This window comes from Anas acuta, chromosome 3, assembly GCF_963932015.1.
Source record: "Anas acuta chromosome 3, bAnaAcu1.1, whole genome shotgun sequence".
Lineage (NCBI taxonomy): Eukaryota > Metazoa > Chordata > Aves > Anseriformes > Anatidae > Anas > Anas acuta.
The window spans coordinates 101,652,570-101,674,871 of record NC_088981.1 but is presented as its reverse complement, the minus strand read 5'-3'; the positions used below and the strand labels follow the sequence as shown (position 1 = coordinate 101,674,871).

At 37.4% G+C, this 22,302-nt stretch overlaps 1 long non-coding RNA gene across 6 annotated transcripts in view; it reads left to right on the top strand.

Moving 5' to 3' along the window:
* LOC137854725 (uncharacterized) overlaps positions 1 to 22,302 on the top strand; it is a 69,661-nt gene that overhangs the window by 9,231 nt on the left and 38,128 nt on the right. For 5 of the 6 annotated variants that reach the window (XR_011095360.1, XR_011095359.1, XR_011095361.1 and 2 more), the window contains exons 2-3: positions 2,281 to 2,402; positions 13,984 to 14,858. This is a non-coding gene — a long non-coding RNA (uncharacterized lncRNA). The remainder of the gene's footprint in view (positions 1 to 2,280; positions 2,403 to 13,983; positions 14,859 to 22,302) is intronic. The other variant, XR_011095357.1, reaches the window with a different exon arrangement.

Below are 22,302 nucleotides of genomic sequence, written 5' to 3'. Positions count from 1 at the left end.
AACTGAATAATAGGGTGCAGCTGGTTCTTAGTCTTATATTTGACTGTTGCTGTTCACATACAGTATAACAGCCGTGCATGGGGGAGGAGTGTTAACATGATATTCAGTGAAGGCTGCATGGCGTGGGTGTATCACAGTTCCAGGAAGAGCCTGAGGTTATGGTTAACAGAGTTCACGCCAACTCTTCATTTTAAAATGTAGTGGCACACTGCAAGTCTGCTGCTGACAGAATGAAGTTTTACTGATGCTTGACATGGTGACTAAACTATTAGGCCCATCCAAGCTCAAAATATAAAGCTGTTTTCTGACAGCTTATCAGAAAACAAGACTAACTGCTTTTCAGCTGAATATTTGCTAAACCTCTCTCATTCCTCAACCAATACACATTCTTGTGACACACATTTTGAAAATCCACTTATGTATTTCGCTTTGTTTGGGAATTCAGGCCTGCTTTCTGTACAGAGAAAGCTTGAGCTGTCTTTTTTTTTTTTTTTTTTTTTTTTTTATCAGACATCCCAAACAATTTGCTGTTAGCTCTTCTTTTCCTAAATTTATAAGTTTCAGATAATTTCTAGTATTACAACTTGTAAAATTTTAAACAGACTGACTAATGCACGAAAAATATATTTCTGGAAAAAACATCCTGTGTTGTCAGGAGATAGATTTTTTCCACATCTTGCATCTTTCTTTGCTAGGTTTGGTGATTGTTTTCAGTGAAATGCATTTAATTATTTCCAAAGCTTCTATGCAAAACAATTGCAAAACTCTCCTTTTGTGAGTACACTAAGAAAATGGCATTACCTCTAAAACTTTAGTCTCTCTGCAGCTGACTTAGAATGTGTTTCTCATTTGCTCTGTAGATAAGTTTGATGTCTCATTAGGTTTTAGCATGTTCCAAACCCTGGATTTTTTCATACTTTATTTGGATTGATCTCTGTACTAATATATACAGTAAGAGGTGAGAAAATAAAAATAAGTCACTGCATGAATGAGACTCCTTTTATATTAACCCTGTGTTCTGTATAACCAGTTTCAGATTTTCAGCGTCAATGTCTATTTAGTTGGGAAATGTAATACTTTAAAGTGCTTGATGGAGAGATATTTTGATCTTTATATGTTGAAAATTGAATTCTTTGTCTTTATATGTAATATCCATAAAATATATTTTTCCTCAGGTGCCTTTATCAGAAAAACAAATTTCAGTTATTCACACCAAAGTACATTTGAACAAAAAATAACTTTTAACACATGATGTGGAAACTGACACTAAGGAACTTGAAAAATGAAATACCCTACTGTTCAGCAGCCAAAACTATAACTGGTGCCTGGACGACAGGCTATTCCTTTGTCCAGTCATCATATTTCCTTCCGTGTCAAAATTCCCTACAGTCTGGAGTGGTCATCACATGATCATAGATCTTCTAATTTATTTCATTGTGAAGAATGTTAGGTTTGGAATATTTCTAATATGGTATCATGGAAAATTCAACAGGCAAGAAAAATACAATATTTTGAAATCTCTAAGAAACAGGAAACATGGTTGCTTTCTCCCTTTCTTCTTTTTCATAACACTGCAGTGTGTTGACTGCCTTTTGTTTTGCAGTATAATTGGAATCATATCTGTAGAATGGGAGTATCCTTACAATAAATGATTTTTTAAATTTTCAAATGCTTAAGCTTTGTTTGGCATTTAATTACCTCCTCCTCTCTCCAAAGCCGTTTTTGTGGGCTCCACACCTCTGTCAGGAGCTGTTCATTATCCTACATTAGAGAAAGCTGTTTTATCTTGAAACATACATTTTTAATTAAAAATTTCACTTATGCTCAGAAGGCTTAGGTATGCGTCACCATGCTTTTTTAATCATAAAAGTCATATTGAAAAGCAGGTCTGTTATAGACAGAGCAGTGTGGGTTTAATCAGTTAATTGTACAGTTACACTGTTCATAATCACTTTATTTGCTTTTAATGACAATGAGATGGATATTTCCAAAGGAGTCTCATTGTCCTCTGTGTAAATAACTAATTGTTTTGTTATTAAATACTGAAGTACTAAACATGCCCTGTAAATGAAATCTGCATGTGAAACCAAACCCCACATTTTACCCACTTTACATTTCACAGAGAGGTAGTTGCATCCAAATAGTGCCCTGGTTCACCTCTGGGCAAAGGTGAAGTCATTCCTTTACGTCAAGAGGTGAATAATCCGATTCTAAGTGATTAATTATTGCAATGTTCACTAATTATTTTACTTGATTTTATCTATTTCTCTACTGGAAAAGATACAGGGAAGACAACTATTCACACAGCCAGGCAGCCGTCTCATCTAAGAAGGTGCCAGCACTGAATCTGGGTGGAATATAAATGCTGCTCCTTTCTGCCTCTTAAATGAGACCAGTTCAAAGTAAGTGTGAGCTTTTCCTCCTTTCATCTGAATAAGGCAGAATAGGTGAGTACAAAAACCATGTAGGATATATATCACTTGGAAGATAATCTACTCAAGCTCCCACTACAGAAACCATGTTTGCGTACTGTTTCCTCAGTTCTCCCCCTTCTTCCTGGGAAAGCATGGCCCTGAGGGCCCTTGTTTTATCTAGTTTCATCCAGATTGCATGGCTTTTGCTGTCACTCATGTTAAAGGAAAAACAAGCTGGAAATGATAGAAGACAGACTGGAAAACAGCTGATCTAAGACGGCTGCAGTGTGGAGATCTAAATCTGATCTAGTCGCACTAGGTTCCCTTTATAGTCAATAAGGAGAAGTAGGCACTTTAAAGACATGATTCATCTGACCTATATTCAGTGTCTACTGTGGGTTAAGATGAATCATACCCTAAAAGTGCCTATTTCTTTCTATTGACTATAAAGAGAGTTTTGACAATGGCTCAGTTGTAGACAGTTACATTTACTTTTGTTGCTGGTCAAAGATGTGCTGTGTAGCTGCTAATGGATTGTATTACTAAGATGGAAAGATCTGGGTTGGGAAAAATATAATAGAGAGCTATTATAGGAAAAGTAATGTCAAAGGAGGTGAGCACTAGTTTGAAGCAACGGAAGAAAAGCAGAAGTAGCAAAACAGCGGAAGGGGGAAGGAAAGTCTGAGTGAATTCAGTTGGCATAAAGATATGACTATATGATTATATTAGCAAATAATTTGACAGAATACAAGATATAAGTATGAGATCTCTATATCTCTACTGTATACAGACTGAGGCTTTTACTTCAGCTTAGATTTAGTGGTGTGCCCTGTACTGAACATCACTGCAACAAATATATTTCCGAGTTAACTAAAGGACCAATAGTTGGTTGCATCTCCTATATCCACATGAAGGGCCAAGGCACATTTGGTGTGCACCAAACACAGCCTCCAGAGGGATCTGGTTTGTAAACACTGAAAACTCTCCATGAAGTCAGCCAATGTGCAGTGAGTGGGGTGACTGAAAGAGTTATTTCAAGACTGCACAACTGCTCTGAACCAATATGCTAATGTAAATGAAGCCTAAGACAGGCATTTTGCATACAAAATTTAAAATTGTAATGAAACAGTCCTCTTGACATAACTGCCTAAAATCCTGATGGAAGTGGTGAGAAGTACATATCTCTGAGAGCTGCCAGATCAAGTTGATAGATGAACTAAAGAGGACAAGATTTTCCTCTGGAAGACTTTACAGGCACTTCTCATTCCTTGTTGATTATACGGGACACGTGAGGAAAATCTAGCAGCCTGGCACCCACTCTGGCAGTACACAACTGTGTGTGTCAGGTCTGATGGGAGAAAAACAGAACTAGGTTGTTTTTTAAGAGAATAACATGGCAGGGAAATAAAAACACAGTTTGAGCTGAGTTGCTGGGAGGAGACCTGAATAGTACCTGATCACCAAAAGTTGACCAAAAACAAAAGATGAGAAGGAGACAGGTGCAAAGAAGGAAAACATGACATGGCAAGTGCAAGGAAATTCAAATTTGAAATACTCTACAGTTAAAATACAATTTTACATAAGGCAGAGGACAAAGCAATACATATGGAGAGTTTTGTTTGCATTTGTACCGCATTGTCCAGACTTTCTGTTGCTATGGTTTTATGCCACCTGTCTGCTCTCAAGAACTGTTTACCTTTTTCAGTACTGCACGGGGTTATTTAGATGGTTATCTCAGCATGATAGATTGAGTTACCTTTCTGGCTTCACATGCTAAGAACTTGAATTCTGTAAAAAGTGTCTGTTGAACCATTGTGTTACTCCCTTATCTCTTTCTCTTTCTCTTTTTAAAGGAACAGTGTACGTCTTAATCACAATAATTGATTGTTTTATAAGAGGCCAGATGTGTTTTTCATAAAATGTGAAGAATGGTGAATGTAAGGAAAACCATTAGCATGCAAAAAGACCACACAAAGCTGATGCCAGTTTTCTTTTCAACTTCATATACATTTTTTTTTTATCAATTACAGAACACACAATTTTGTTTACTTGTAGTTTGGAGTTAGTGAAAATTGTGAGCCAGTTTTTCAGGTAGTATGAAGCAATGCATTTCTATTGGTTTCGGTTTAACTGTTTTTGTTTACATCTTCTAAAGTTTATAGGATAGCATAAACATTTCAATAATGTATCGTTCTGTTAGCTTTGGAAAGACAATGTATCTAAGAAAGAATAAGATGGATTCTTGTGCTGATGCTGAGCCAAACTGTTCCTTCCTATATCTTCAGAAATCTGAGAAAAAACAGGGGAAAACCTTGTAGCTTAATCAAAAACTACTTGATTGTATTCAAGGGGCTCATTGGAGCTCTGAAACCCTCATTAATATTGTTACAAATAGCAATGATCTTCCAAGTCCAGCTGGAGTTTGTAGACATAATATTCAGAAGTAATTTCTTTATGTGTAAGCTGAGTGCATTTAAATGACCGTTATTGACAGACGACAATTAAGAAACATTATTTTGCTGTTTATGAAGTCAATTTTTAAAATAGGGCCATATTTTAAGCCCTAAAGCTTTACTCCCCTCATGCATTTAAACCAGATCTCACAAAGGAAGTTGGTGCGAGGAACAGGAAGCTTAGGTAGGGCTTAGTCAGAAAGAGAGCTCCTGACACCAAGAAGTCAAAACAAACAATGTGTCATCCCTAGCCTCACTATGACAGAATCTATGAGCCATCAAACATGCCGTTTATCTGATCCTCCATTCTTCTGTATATGAACATCACTGTTTGCATCTCTCCCCTTCAAAAATTCTCTACCTGACCTTGATATATGCGGATATACCACATAGCTGAGTCTCTTAAACCTGTTAGCAGCGTATCAGGGCTGAAAATCTTCAATAATAAGAGAAACATGTTGCACAGACATCAAAGGCAAGAATTGTTGAAGCGGCCTACAGTAATAAGACTCTAGCCTACCTGAGATAGAAACTGTACAGCGGTCTTGGGATGAAGGTAGTCTGCACTCAATTCTATTGAAGAATGAGAACGCAATGGAAAAACAACTCCTATTTCCACACAAATGAGAAAACTCTCTAAACCCTCCCTTTTTCTGACACCTTCATTATTTCTGAAGAGTATCTGGCCTATGGATTCCAATCGTACCTTTTTAGGTACTTCAGAAAGAATGGAAGAAACTATTGTATATGGAAATGGTGTCAAACAGCCTCGTGAATGATGTTTCCATCTCTCCTTGTCAGAAAGGAGTGGTAAATTGCTCATCAAAATATCAGGTTTATTGTATCAAAAAAGGAGCAAATACACAGCTGAAGGGAAACCAGAGGATGAGCCCTCTCATGGTTGCTGTTTAGTATGGATGAATGGTTTCAGGGAACAGAGATAACAAGCTGCAGGTGACACTGTGAAATTAAAATAGTAATGATCTATAATTAGTGGTCATAAAACAAGGTTGAAAGACAAAAGAGGGTTTCTTGTAAATCTTTATGGAATATGGCAGAACCTCTTCAGAATTTGGAGACAGAGAACTTGGGAGAGCAAATCCTGAATTTGAACCTGCATGGAGCACTGGCTGACCTCTAGGTTAAAAGTTGCCAAGCACCACTGAGCTTTTGCTAGCATTGAATTACATGAAAACTTTTAGTCTGCATGAACTCTGATGAAGCGTTAAAAGCTCAAATCCATGAACATTATATCTAAACCTTTTTTTTTGTTTTAACCCACATCCTTAGAAGGTGTGACATTTCTTACTATTTAAAAGTTCAGAGTCAGTAGATCCTCAGGGAACTTTATTTTTTTATTTCTTTCAGAGAAAAATGAGATATTATTAAACTAATTATGGCCATGAAGAATCATTTTTAATATTTAAAGACTATTCATGTCTTTAAATAAAATATGTACAGTCAAAAAAAAAGTTCCCTCATGACAGAAATTTTAAAGTCTTTGCCAGCTTTATCTATGTTAAACTTCAGGATGAAAACAGTCCACTCTGGCCCTAAATTCACTGAATCTGTGCCATTTGAAAATGCTATTTTCCATTAAATAAACGAAAGTGTTTACCCCTTGTGCTTTTTATGGCACTAATGCATACGGAATACAAGAATTATCTTAAACTAATCCATGGACTTTAATAATTTGCAATCAGTTAATTGTTTCCTTGGGACTGAATCACAGGATTTAGTTCCACCAGTTCTGATTATTTCAGGAAAGGTGATTGCAATTATTAGTATTAGTCATTCTTTCAAAAGTATTTGAATCCTCCCTTCTTGTGTCCACACAATGAAATTCTCAGCTATTGCCTTTACAAAATAATCTAATGCAACTTAGTTTATGCTGCTAAAATCTAATTCTGAAATAACACTAGTCAAAAGGACTTCTATTTCTGCAGGTCATGTGCAAAAGTGACCTCAACAGGTTCTAGCAACAGTACTGCTTTTCATATTAAGCAGTTATTTTGCTCTACAGCCCTCTGCTGGAGTGTTCAGCTGGCCTTTATAGATTTTTTATAAACAAGAATTTAAGATATAGAGAGTAAAATACTTTTTAATCACTTCTATTTTCAACATCCTGTAAATCCCTGGTGAATCTCTGTGATGATTTCGTTTTATCATTTATGTCCAATCTTTTCATATAGTCCATGTATACTACCAGTATTCATGGGATTTCTGGTTCACTTATATATTTATATATACATTTATTTTTTTTTTTTCACGGACTGAGCTTTGTACTGAAGTTCCACCATTATGCAAGACTATATCACTGACATTTTCTAAAATCTTACTTCTGAAAGTAAGTAAGCACTTCAGCAGCTGAGGTCTGGCAGTGCAGGAGCATCTCATTGCTACACTCCAGCAGTGGGACAGTAGCCTATCAGTTTTTTGATGTTAAGGTCTGTTTTCCGCCTGGAGGTCCTGGGATAACATAATCCAAATCAGGAAAGACAAGGCCAAGAGGAGTGATTTACAACAATTCCATGAGGAATATCCAGTCTCATTGTAGGACTCCAGCTGGGAATAGGAAGAAGTACAAGACTGGTGACGCAAATAGTCTTTGTCAGTGAATAACAATATCCAAAACTGCCAGATTTTCATGGCATCCATATTTCTATCATAGATCCCAGATTTATTGCAGGCATTTCTACAATGGCAGGCATCTAGGGAGCAAACTGACCTGTAATTTTATTGTGTGTCCACATCAAGGTGGTTGATTGGACCTGCTGAAAATAGGTCAGAAGCATTAGCACAGTGCCCTCAACATCACCAAGAATCTACCTGTGAGTGGCCTATCACTGAAGCAGAGAGTTTCTGGAAATTATTCTAGTACATGGGACTGGATATTTCTCATCTACTAGAATTCTCTTCTGTTTGGGCTACTTTTCTGAGAAAGGTTGGAAGGAGATTGTATTTACTTTTACCGGGAATAAACTGGGATTCTTTTTGCCTGTATGTTTGTTTGTTTTTTATTTGATTTTCTTTTTATTCAGTTTATGGACTTTGATCAAGTACATGGAAAGGCAGTACATAATTCGAAGACTGTCCTTTTATGGATATGCATTAATACTAGATTGTTTGTGAAATGCCTGCCTTCCTTTGAGTAATCTGTCCCCCATCTGTGGCCTTAAAAGGGCTTCTGTGTGCACTTAATCTGTTCTAAATGACCCAAATAAGCTACGACTGTTCTGATAGGAGCAGGTTATCTTCTCTGTAGGTGGACTGTGACTGAACTGCTCCCCTCATGAATTTGTTTCTGTAGAAAGGACAGGTCTGTAAGCTTGCCCTTCAATAAAAGGTGTGTGAAGGTGGACAATTTCTAGTACAGACTGCTGCTCTGAGATTTCCCTGCTCAGCAGTCTCTCTACAGGGCCAGTATAGCTGTACAAACAGCAAAAAATGTATTTGCTTGAGAATGTTAAAAGATTATTTTTTTTTTTTCTTGGGCAACAACAAGAAATTTTGGTGTTTGATAGCACATAATGGTTCTTTTGACTGTGTCTGGTAGGAAAAATGAACTTACCCCCCACCAGGTGTGCCAGTGGCCCACTCACTTTCTTTTGTGTGATCTTCTTGGAAGCCTCATAGGTTGTAAAGGCTCCATTCTCCTGATGTTAAGTGTGCAGAAAACACATGGATGATCTTTTCCACACTAGCATTGAACCATTCTCACTGTCAGAGTCCTAAAATAACCAAACACACATCTGACAAATGTCTGGCAGAGGCTAAAAATCTTGTTGTATCCTCTCCGTGAGTGCAATGGTCAAAAGGTCATAAGCAGAAGGCAAAAATTCTTGGTTGAGGTTAAGTGAAGTTGGCTTGAGGTGCAGATTTGGTATTTTCCTTAAGATAAGATGATATGTTGATTTATTTATTTATTTATTTATTTTTTAGTCACAGAAGGATAATGTCAGAGATTTGAAATAGACTGGCAATATGAGCATGGCTGGTAAAGACGATGCATGCAAGTGGCCTACCATCATGAAGCATCCCTGTATGGTTATAATAAATTCAGATAGATTCAGAGAATACTGTGGGGGTAGTGTATTCTGTTGATAGTCTTGTAGCGGCTGGATATGGTATTCTTATGGAACATGGCAATGATGCCTGAGCTATCAGAAATCTTGTCAAGGATGAAGCAGATGGAGAAGAGCCCTGCAGAAGCTCCTTGATAATGACAGCAATAAAATAATTCCTAACTTGGAACTGTTAAGCCTCAGCTCTATAGACGTCTGATGCAGTCACTTTAATAAAGCTAATGAACCTATTAAGGCTCCAGAATACTGTGTTGCTGCTCTAGAGCTGTCACCAGTTCCTGGCACAGAGCCAGCTGAGTAGCCTTTTGCAGCCTGAAATCATCAGCTTTGTGTCTACAGTATGGTGTCTTTTCACATGTGAGTGCTAAAGCCCTGGACAAGTTAAAGAAAGGTGTCTTGATCCTGGTATTGATGCCATCCAATGTTTAGATCATGATTCTGTTTTACAGAGAAGCTGAGAAACATCTGACAATCTCTCTGGTCATGGCATCATGGTTTACGAGAAAAGGCTTCATTTTGGTAATCCTGCCATGACCCAGTCCTGCTCCCTTTTCTCCCCATCTTCATCCTCTCAGGCTGTAGTTTACCACTTTGTGCTACCACAACAGGATTAGTGCGAACCCTAAGACACCAGAGTGCTTCTTGGTGCAGGTGGTACGCGTGGTGTGGGTGAGTCCAGGGCTGATGTCTTCTGTATGCTGGCCATTGGGTCGTGGGTGCTGTGCCTGCAAGCTGACCATGCTCCATGAAGTGCAGACATGCTGCAGAAAAGTGGAGGTTCCCTAGAGGTCTGCAGTACAGAAAACAAACAAACAAACAAACAAACAAACAAACACAACCTGGGAAGGGGTGTCCTCATTGGGATAGTCCTTGAAATAAAACTGCATAGACAATAAGAATTATCAATAATTCAATGTTTCTTTATTTCTCGTAAAGAATAGAATTTGGGGGCAGGGGAAGAGGATGTTAAGGGAGCTGAATTAAAATAATCTTTCTTTAAATGTTTAAAATCAAGAATAATAAATTGTTCTTTCTCAGGTTGATTTGGCTTTTAGAGAAAACTTTCTAGCTGTAAACTGCAGAGTCTAAATGGTTGTGTCAACATGAGAACATGGTTCCTAAAAGTGCCCACTTCAATTTAGATTAAAAAAATGGAGGACTGGTAATAAAGCTGAAACCCAAAGAAATATATGAACCACATCTTGTTACTTCCTTAAAATTTGTGTGAAAATGATGTTTCAATTTTCAGTACTGCTTCAATTCTGACCAAAAAATTTCCACAGTCTATACCATGAATTCCTGCAAAATAATATTTTTTCACCCAATGGCAGGAATCTCTTTCACCATATCAGAGAATTAATTTAATAGTCTTTAGAATAGTTTTAATAATAATAATATTAAAAAGGTCCAACCATCTGATAAAGCAGCCTGTCTTATTTTTACATTTTCTGTTGCTGCTGATCAGATTCCGTTTGTGTACAATACAGAAAACAGACCGCTACTGAAAGAAAGAACAAAAGGCAAATCATTGTAAAATCTGAACTGCCAGAATTAGGCCGTCATGTTACAAAGTGGTAATTCTTTCTGACAGCCTCAGCTGTACCAATCATGACATTCGGCAAATTAGCCAGGCCAAGAACAAATAAAAAGAAGAAACAGGTGTGAAACCAACTTCCTGCCTCCCAGGATAAATACATTGTACACTGAAGGGCAATGCACCTGCACTATTGTTTCTAGCATGTGTGTGTGTGGGGGAAGCTTTTAAGTGCAAATACACTTGAGACTTGATAAAGACTAGAGACTTCTCTATAATTTGGGTGTAAACGGGCATTTTCTTTCGTGATTATTTATAATAAGTTAACTCTTTGAGGAGACATTTAGAACTGGAGCTTGAATAAGTGATTGCTCTGCAAGGGAAGATGAAATGAAGTGAAGCAGAAAGCCTTCTCTGGGCTTGCCAGAGGAATAATAAGATAACCTCTCATTTCCTTTCTGGGTATGGCCTTGCTTCTCAACATCACCATCCTGGCTGGGAGCACTCAGATCCTCAGTTGGATCCAGTGGGGCCAGGGAAAGGAGCCCACTGCTGTCATCCTGCTGCACCTTTGCAGGAATTCCTATGTGACCAGATAATGTTGGGGGTGCTGGCCTGCCTGCACCTATTCAAGGGAAAAAGAGACATGGAAGACTGGGAGACAAGAGAAGGGCAACAAATAGGCTGTAGCCTGCACACCCTAACAGTTATTTTATTTTATTTTATTTATTTATTTTATTTTATTTTTTTGTCTTCTTCTTAAATTCTTAAATTCTGCTTGTGACTTGGTGCTTGGGAATATTTATTTCATCATAATATCTACTGGCAGGCAAAGGAATGTGAAGGGAAGTGACTATGATTTAAATCTAAGAGAGGTTCCTTTCTGGAACCCAAATCACATGCATCAGCCAGACTGCTTTTCTGATTTTTTTTTTTTTTCTCCACTGGAACAGATTCTCAGAGACATATTCTAATATGTTCCTTTCTGCACACATGCAGATGCAGACCAATGGCATGACTGGAAGTCTAACATCCCTTTCGTTCTAGAAAGGGGCAGTAAGTATGAGGTTTCAGCCTCTGTTGAGGAACAGGGACTTTTTTTTTTTTTTTTAACCCCTAATACATATGGTATAAAATATCTACATTTCACATTTTTCTTTTCAGTAGGAAGACAGAGTGGATCAGAAGTAACACACTGAGTAGATGATTCTTAAGGGGCAACAGCAGGACAGCCATGAACTGGTTTCTAGTTTTTCTGGGACAGCTGCTGAGCAAACATATAGCACTGGCTTTTAGGGTAAGAGCTCCTCCCTGGTTCTCTGGGAAAGACTGACTCCCGCAACCAGCACTTTTACAGCTGCACCAGTGCCTGGGAAGTGTGATGGGAAATTGCTGTCATTCTCACAAATCCCCGGGAGGACAGGAAACACAGTTGTAGAGTTATGGGAATAAGAGAATGTCCAGGAGAGATGGGCAAGGAGGTTTCTTGCATTGACCTCAAATGGTCCCCAGAGTTTTTTGTGAACAACTTTGTATACTACAGGTTCTTCTTGTTTGTTTGGTGCCTGGTTCCCTGTGACTTTTGGTGATGTGATTCTGAGAGCTGGCAAGCTCTCAGCAAGCCTGGCTCCTTGCACAGTCTGAACTAAGACAAGTGAAATAGGAGAATGAAGTTATTACATATAAATGTTTCTATTCTTGAATATTAGGGTTACTAAATGAGCATTTGTACATGGGGTGTCAGTATGCTTTATTAAAGCAGGCGATACCCCATGACATATGGGTACCTCCTCCACCTTCCCCTGCAGCCCTGTTATCCTTAACAACAAGGTGATCACTGTGACAAAACCCTTTAGAAAATGAATACCTGTGCAGCCTTTAAGTCACACGAACCTGCCATTAATCTGAAGTAGTTTAGGGCCAGGCTTTATGCAAGGTGAAGAAAGAAAGCTGCTTCCATGTAAATATAAAACAGTCCGTGATGTAGTAGGTGGTGAAAGGACTAGTATAGACATCACTAGTAATCAATGTTATATATTGATTTATATTATAGAGTTATGGAGAGCAAAGGAATCAAGATGTACAGGACAGTACTGCTACTGTGGCATTTTTCTCTAGCTAAGGAGCAGAACTGCAAATGAAGAGACTGTAAAGGCTTTACTTTAGACATTATTTGGAATGAGTTGCGCAATTGCAGTGAAGATTAGTGCTTGACTGCACCTGACTTTTTATTTATTTATGATTTTATTCTATGGGAAATATGACAGAAAAAGACTTACTGAAGTTCTGTGAGTGAGCACAAGCACTTGCATCATTTTAACATCTGTCACCAAGCACAATTGATAATGGTGACTGCTATTATGGCATCTTCCTCCCCTCCGCACAAGGCCATCTGGGATTTGTGTTATGTAAGAGGATTAGCATTTTTGCTTTCCTCTGTTATTTAAAGTATTTCTCAGAACTAGTTTTTGAATAATAATAACAACAACAATAATAATTGGGCTGTTTTCTGTGTGGCTTTCTGAAAGGAAAATTCGGGAATTCTAAAGCCATTGCTCTTAAGACGAACACCTGGCCTTGCCATTTGGGTTTCAATGGGATTCACTTGAAATGGGATTTTTCAAGCTGTGGTGGATAGGACTGATGGAAGGCTGATATGACTGGATGAAATGAAGGATAAAGCATAAATTATCGTGAGTGGATCTATTCCAGCAAGGAAACAATTGTGATTTCCTTTTCCTCCTCTCAGACCTGATTATTCGTCACATTGTTTATAAGGAAAATTTCAGCTTCAAATACTATCTCATATAATTATAGTGGTGGCTGGTAATTTTGACTGTTAAGAAAGCCTGATATTTATCATTATCTGACCCTGGCTTGGGTTGTTTATATATTTATGAAAATTGAATTATTTCGTCTGAAATTTTTCATATAGAGTATTCAGACATCATTAAGATAGAGAATTTTGGAAAGGTCTAATCAAAATATCTGACTATTTTTCAAGATTTACTTAAACAAAACAACAACAAAAATTTACCATGAAAAAAGCGTAATGCATTAGGAATACCACTCAAATTCACATCAGCTGGAGCTAGGACTCAGTACTGTAAGGCAGGAATAGGGAGAAGAGATGCGTAGTTAGACCTGTGACTGTTTCTGCCTTCACAGGAGACTTTCAGATTTAGCCAGAAATATGTATTTGAAAAAAATGTTAATTCAATGGAGCCTTAAGGAGACGCCTTGAACAAACACTTCAGTAATTAATGGTGGAGAATCTCAGACGGGAAAAAAATATATGAAAAAAGTAGGGTGAGATACAAATCCCAGTCTGCCTACACTGTTCCTGCAGTCTCCTTCCTCTTCCTCCAGTTATCTTATGAAAAATCTCTTCCTGTCTGTCACTTCTGTGGCCAGGCCATATCCAGTGCTTGTTGTTTCCAGATATCACCCACTCCTTGTTTGCTGCATGTCTGACCCTGACCCACCATGTTTTCCAGAAGGGGAGTTTGCTCATGGATGGTCTCAGGAGGAGCAAGATATTCCACCCCCTATGGAGGACTTCACCTGAACTAGAGCAGAGCAATTAAATCAAGATAAGTGGTCACAGCCTGCTAAAGAAATGACATGAAATGCACAACGAACTGCAAACAACCAAATAAAATGACTCACTATTACACTATGCTCATATATTCCCACTAAAGAAATCTTAGTCCACAGCTTAAGACTCCATGGTCTCCAATATACATTAACTGTGATCTAGTCTCTCACTCATCCTTTACAAACCTATGCAAAAGAAACCTCTGCAGCAGAGCTTAGTATACACCAGTAAAAAGTATTAGACTTCTTTTTGGTGAACGCTGCTGGTGTGGGAGCAGTCTGTTAAAAGCAATAAGGAAGCATTTACAGCCTCTGGACCAGGTGCTGGAGCTAAAAAGCAATAAAAATGGCTGAGTGAAGACTGGTAATTTGGACTGGGAGCTTAGCATTAGCTTCTTAGAGCTAAAGTCTGGATGGGAAACCAGCAGCAGAAGCAATGACTGTTGGGAGATGGTAACTGGAATGAGCTGTGGTTGGAGGTTCATGCTGGAACAAGGCTCTTGGGCAGGGAGACAGAAGAGAGCTAGAAGAGTCAGGCAGCCCCGTGCATGTCAGCTTTTAATCTTGTCAAGCCTGCAGTGAAGCCAGTGAGTCTTGAGCTCTACCATTCCTCAGCTGCTAGCAATTTTCATGAAACCTCTTGCAGTTTTGCTGCTGTTAATGGTAAGTACATCAGACTGACTCGCTGGGTCAGACCATCTAACCCAATATCCTGTCTCCTCCCACAGCCAGAAGTAAATGCTAAGGGAAGAACACAAGAACAGACCCACAAAGTGTAAGTCAATGCATTCTCAATTACCGCAGTATTTTTTTTTCTTCACATAGAAGAGGTCCCTGCAGTAGATATAAAGTTTTCAAGTAGCTGCTGACTCATAGCAATGTCAAAATAATGCCACGTGACAGCTTTGCTTTCTTTTCAGCTCACTTTTCAGAGCATTAGGAAACCACACATGAAAGCAGCTGTTGTGATGCTGTGCTCTGAGGTGATCCTGACTTGCTTGCTTCTCCCTAAGCTTGCCCTGGCCTGCAGCTGCATGGTGGCACACTTGTTTTCCACAAGGACTTACTCCCTGCCAGTGCAGAAAGGAGACCAAAGACCTGGTAGAGATCTGGTAGTGATAGAGATGTCCCAAAAGACCTGCAGTGCTAGGGAAGTTAAAAGTAGCCCTTGAAGGGTGGCTGCTGTAGAAGAGATTATTTTCAACTCATTTTAGAGGTTTAAACATTTAGGCCTCTAAACCTAAGTTAGTCATTACTGGTGCCTGTCTGATTCAGTGAAGACAGACACCTTGAGCAGATCTGTTTTTAACCTACGTAAGGATGAGATTAATTTTGAGGTGCTCATTTTTTTCTGTTGATTGTAACAGGGACCTAAGACGCAGCCGGCAAACACTACCTTGCTTCCGTCACATCTTTCCCTGCTTGAGGCTGTGAGGCATTATGTGCAAAAATATTGAATTGTCACAGCTTGTTCCCTCAGAAAAGGGAGGGCAAAATAATCAAAGTAAGGAGGCTAAAAGAAAAAGTATAAAGAAGTAGGGCAGTAAGAAGGGCAAAGCCTATCAAACAGCTATACATTGAATGATTTTTGTCCATCCTGCATGCTGAGAAGTTAACTTTGCAACTACAATTGCCTTTGATTTATGATTATATAAATAAGCCTGTGTCTAGTAAGTATAAAACTATCTGGACAGAAGTAGTCTTTTGATTTGTTTATTTATTTATTTTATCTTTCTAGTGTTGCAAAAACAATCTGCTAGCAACATGTCTGCCTACTATGTATATATATCTACCGTGAGCTGTTTTGTTTATGATATACAGATACTTATATAGTTGTCTCCCTTTTCTGACATGACTGTGATCTCATGTGGAGACTGAAGAATGCCACAGTGATGCAGCTTCAGTCCCTAAGTCATAGTCTCACAGGTGGGTCTGCTAAACTTTAGGTTGCTTTTGGTTCTTTAGGAGGTATTTTTCATAAATGACAAAATAGGAAAGCAAATTGGAAACAAGGTAGAAAGATGAACCCTGTAAATGAAGTGATTACATGTATATGCAAGGCGTAGGCTCAAATTTCTGCTTTGAATGTGGTAGGGCAGAAATCTGAAGTTGTAGTGCAGTTCTGCTAAGTGCAAGTCTATAGCTTCTTGCAGTTAGGTTTCTTCTACATAAACATGAAACCTGAATCTCAGTTTTTCTTCACATGAAGTTTGAAAACAATTACAAAAATAATTTGTAGTAAGAAGAAATTCTTGATTGCCAGCCTAATTCCTCATAAAGTAATTCCTCATAAAGTAAAGTTTCTGGTCATTTCCACGCGGATCATTGCCACGCAGATACCATAGGTTTAAGTAAAAAAAAAATATATATATAAAAAATTGTCCATTTTTTTTCCTATCTTCATGTCAACCATACCATTTTTATTTTTTTTTTCTTCGCCCTCTAAGTCTCCATTCTTCTGGTTATGTTTTGCCAGTGGAGCAATCAACATTTTAAACAGAATCTGTAATACAATCTGATAGAGTTTAACAGAAAAAAAAAAAAAAAGGCGGAAAAAAAAAGGGAAAAAATGATTTTAATAACACAGCAGATAGCAAAGGAATGCTATCCTTATTGCATCACTTAGGCAGACATGCAGTTCAGTAAATCCTTCCTCTATCCAACCCCCATTTTCTTGGAACCAGGTCACAGTTCCTATTGGGCTTCAGATTTCAGTGCTGTGCACTGCAGAAGTACATGATTTTTTCGCACAGTATGTTTTCAATGTGAAATAGAGTATATTTTTTCTCTGTGAAACTTCCAAACACTGACTCCATGCTGTTGGAGTCATTTTGCATTGTGTTCCTGGTTGAATGCCTAGGAACAACCTTATTCCTAGCTGAGAACTAGATTGCAAGGAAGCTAATCCTTTTATGCATGTGTGTTCCTGCTTTCTCATTCGGACGTAGTAAGTATTGTTAAGAATCTTGGCACTGCTCTTTGCCTTGACTTTCCATGCAAATCCATGTGCCAGATGTCATCAGAGAGTGTTTTTCTTCTTCTTCTTTTTTTTTTTTTCCTTTTCTTTTCTTTCCTTTTTTTTTTTTTTTTTTTTTTTTTTCTCCCAGCTGTATGCATTTTGTTGATATACTAGTGGACCATTGTAACAATGTGGTCATAAAGTGGGGAACCTGGTCATTATATCTGCAGAAGTCCCTGATAGCATTTTCAGTATGGCTTTGAAGAAAGCTTTTATTGCCCCACCCCATCCTTAACTGGTCTCTTTTTGTTATAATCAAACCACAAAGAGTAAGGTCAGCAAAAAGGTATGAGGGAGGTTTAACAAGAAGGTTCTCTAAGAACATATCCTGATCTATAAATACATGAAACTTTATTTTTCTTTATGTAAATGTGCTGCAGAGCTGGAGCCCAATTGCTTGTATTGAAGTCTGGACATAGATGCTAATATTTTTCTTAACATTTTGCAAGAGACCATTGTCCAAATGCATTGTCCAAATAAGCCACAGGAGATATTAGTGTGCAATCTGGTGAATTTTAGCATATAGCATGCTAATATGATATTTTAATATGCACACTCATATGTTTTTTGAAACTAAGCCTTCTTTTTTAGGAGAAAAAAAAAAGAAACTGGTATTATTGGTAAAAAAAAAAAAAAAAAAAAAAAAAAAAAACAGAAAGATATCCTTGGAAACATAGCCAGATGTAAAACAATGACTGGGGCTGAAAATTTGTCACTGATTTTTTTTTTTTTTCCTTAAAGATCACACATAGGTTATTTACTGTCCCCTCTACAGCTGGTCAGGGTTATGATTTTCAGCCTGTGATTATAGCAGGATTTTATTTTTTTTTGTAAGAGCTAGCTCTCAACTAAAATCTGTGATATGCTTGTGTGAGGAGCAGAAAACACAGGAGCTAACAGAATGATAAAAAAAAAAAGTTTCTCTTTTTGTCAGTTTGTAAATATGTTAATGTCCTTGAAAACTTAAATTTAGTTATGGTCAAAAAGAGTACTCATTCAATGAGTACAAGAAACTAATCTTCTCCCTAAAACATTTTTTTTTCTTATTTCACTAATATGAAACATGAAACATTTTCCTATCATTCTGATTTCTTTTATTTTTTTATTTTTTATTTTTTGTCTATGATATGCTAACCCTTACTAGCAAGAGAAGAAACGTAAGCAGCCTTTACCATAAAAGAATGACATGCAACACCTTGGTATCAGAAAATAATGAAATCACTTGCAAGCTTGTATCAGAAATTTGGGGTTACAGGACACACAAATCGTGTAGTATTTAAACCCTCATTTCTGTGTGAAAATAGCAATGAACCCATGTTTCTTTTGGTGTTATAAAACTCCATTTTGTACTATATTTGGCATTCTGCATTAAACAGGCTGTAAACTTTCACCTATTTATCCTTCTGCAAAGACAAATGATTAAAACATAGCTTCCATGTTGTTTTGATTTCAGGGAATTGACATATGGTTGATTCATCAACTGTTATATTATTCCCATGATTATTTTTCTCCCCCTAAAGATTTGTATCTGATTTCAAACTGGAAATTTTCTGATGCAAAATTGCAGCTGTTGGTTCAATTTGGGCCGTTCCTCCTCTTGATAAAAAATAACAGAATTTGAAATTTTAAGAATACCTGAAATTTAAGGAATAGTGAAATTTGAGATATCTAGAACTTTGTTAACCCAGCAATGTACTACTACATAGCATTCACATCATCTCTCATTCCTTCTGAAAAATGAGACCAAACACTTGAATGAATTGTCTGCTCACTTCAGAGGAGAATGGTCAAAATTATGTAAAAAATTCTAATGTTGTCCTATAGTCCTATGGATAATATGAAACCTAGACTTTGGTGCAGTACTGATTCATTAGTTTTGCTCTGTTTTCCAAGGTAAAATAAATCCACTAATTTACTCATGACATCGCTTTCATACATTCAACAATTTCACTGGCTCTTGGTATATTGGCTCCCAATATATGTAACACACACCTATTTATTTTTAATATTTTTTATATCAGAAAGTTAAATCAGAAATCCCAAATATATTAGAAAACTATATTGCATTTATGATGTTGTCTGTATCAGCCAAACTATAACCTCACTCAAATAATGGAATCCTTTTTGTTCTCATACATTGTCTTCCATAAAAATATGTTGACATAAAATCATAAATATAGTATACCTATGAATTAATTCCCTCTCAATTGTATCCACATATGTTTTCATTATTTAACTCAGAATTAGATTCAGGCCAGATAGCCTATGATTATCCAGGTCATTTAATTTGCCCTTTTAAATACTGCCCCAACCTTTTTATTCATAATTCGTCTCTATTCAAAAATGCAGCAGAAATTAACAAGTCCAGAAGTTATTTTCCTGGCTCTTTTAGGAGTCTTAGGTACAAAATTAATACCAAGTCTATCAATTTAAAGGTGTTTAAACATGGTAGGTACTAATTAATAATGGACTAGAAAATATTTCACATGTTCTATCCAACTTCACTCCAAACAGAAACCAAATTTGTTTACTGCCCTATTGCCTCCTCTGCCTTACTAACAGCTAGCAGAAAACATTTCTGAACAGCTAGTGATCTAAGTGCTAGAGAAAAGATAGCAGGTGGACACAGACAAGCAGACAGAGGCAGAGCACAAGGAAACCACATTGGTCACCAGGGAAGATGGTGATCTTGGCATGCTGCTGCCGAACCATTGCCAAGCTCTGGCAGGCATAGTGGAAAAGGAGAATGTTAAGATGGAATTGAAAGACAATAAGTAACTGAAAGAACTTATTTCCCTGACTAAGCATTTGCTGTCTGGTATATTTGGGGCAGATGGCACCTACCTAAAGCAACAATGAAATAGAAATTGAGATGTGGAAGGGGTAGATCCAGTCCTTGTCACCGAGTTGTGGGTATCATTCTTGTCAAACCACTTAGCTACTCACTAGCTGACAAAGTTTTTTTTTTTTTTTTTTTTTTTTTTGAAATAAGTTTAAACCTCCTCCTCTTGTACAATTAGCATTTTTCAAGTGGAGCTGAGTTAGTTGAAGCAGATGGTTTATCTTTTTTGGTAGTGCTTCTAGTTGGACAAATGAGACTTATATCATTTCTACATCTTCCTCTCTCTTGCAGTGCTTACAAAGTCATTCCACATTTTACGCACCGTGTTTTGACTTATTTAATGCAGACATACTTTCCCTGCAGTAAACATGATTACCCAAATACTTTAACTAGAGAGCTTCTGCTTTCCTCTCTGGTATAATTAGTCACACTGCACTCACACTGCATTTAAAGGGGGAAAAAACCCACACATGGAGCATCTTGCAAATGTGCCTATAATCCCATACAGCTGCTTTCTTCACTTTATTCTTTTTTTGACTGCTTATAGAACAAAATTGCTGCAGCTGGGCAGCAAACTGAGCAAAGTTGCAAAGACACCTCTCTTTTCTTTTCTTTGTGGAATCCACCCATTCAGGTGTCGAGGGATAGCTCTTGATTAGCAATAGCTTAACATGGGGCTAAGTTTTCTTGGATTCTAGCATTGAATAACTTGGCAGGATTTCTATTAGGTTTGAATTTCAAAGCCAAAAGAGTGATCTGAGATCGCATACTGGCAGTTCCACAGTGGTAATTTCCATGTTAAAAGAATACTTATCACCAGCACCACAGCGAAAGAGGCAGCTTTACACAGAAAGGGCCTCTTGTGAAATTAATTTGGTGTTTATTTTATTAAGAAGCCGTTTCCAATTTTTTATTATTTTATTTTATTTTTTTTTTGTAAAGAAACTGTTTCTAATTCTGCTGATATTTTAAGGGAAAGATCTGGTTGTTTAAAAAAATGTTCACAAAAATCCCACTGAAAGTTTTTTCATTTATGTGGCCAGCATACTTTTTATTCCAGCTTTTTAGAAATGGAGCAGGAGATGGAAAAGGAAATATCTGTTCATATTCAGTAAGATGCTGGCTTGATTAGCTTGGCTACTGTTCTAAATTCAGTAGAAGGCTTACTTGAAAGATTATTGAAGTATTGATCTTTGGTAAGTTTAAAATAATAAGGTTAAGGAAAGGAAAGGGGAAAGGAAAACGTATATATGTAAAAGGTTTACAAAATCTTTCACCATAAGCAAGCTGATTTTCTTAATAAAGCACAGGCATAGGGAATAGAATACCAGGTGAGATTCACGTAACAATCATGGTGAATACAAAAATCTGTCTGAATCCTGGATGTCTAGAATATTCTAACTGCTGATAGAAGGAAATGGGCATTTCCAGTTCTGATTTATCTAATCTGAAAATATGTATTTATGACACGTCAGCTAAATTCTGTGCTTATTTTTATGTTAACTCGAAATGAACTTTAGTCAACTTGTTCAGATGTAGGCACCTAAAGTCAACTAAAATAAATTCCACGTTTCTCTTTCTCTGCTCCTAACTTGCTATGTTGCCTGGTCAACGTCTTTTCTGGGCAGAGATGTTTTCTGACACAAGGCAATCTTGTCCTGTGTGTCGGTACAGTACTCAGTTCCTTCAGAATAAATACAATATTTTAGGATTCTTTAAAGAGCTGATGTATCCCAAGGAAGCAGCAGACGGACATTAACTTGTGATCACAAATACAGAAGCAGTAGCTAGGATGGACACTAATGCAGGGAAAGATAAAAGCTTCATGAAGAGCTCTCTGTCTGTTGCCATGACTGAGGAAGAAGGGGTGAAAACATGAATGCTCCCTAAGAAACATAGATCATTTAAAAAAAAAAGAAAAAATAGAAAAAGGAAAAAAGAATCAAACCTGGCTTAAATCAGGTCAGAAAAAAAACAAACTCATCCATATCTGAGTGCATCTGCCAATGCATACATAATTCCTGATGGCACAGTTAAAACAGACCACTTTTTATGTAATAGAGATTACTGTAGCATAACGCCTTTTCACCTCTGGAGATGTTAATATTGATCTGTTGATACAATAAACAATAAACTTTACAAAAATATGCAGAGAGCTAAGTAGCTCTTCAGTTGTTGCAGGAGATCATTTCATGCACTGAGAAAGGATCACATTAAGTCCCAACAGCAGCAATGAAAGTGAAGAAGGCAGTAGGATCGAGACTGTCAGTTCAGGAAGATACAGCTCTGAGAAGAGAGACCAGAGAACTGGTCATTGAGTGACTGAGTCCATTGCATTATTGAAGAAGAAAACCCTAA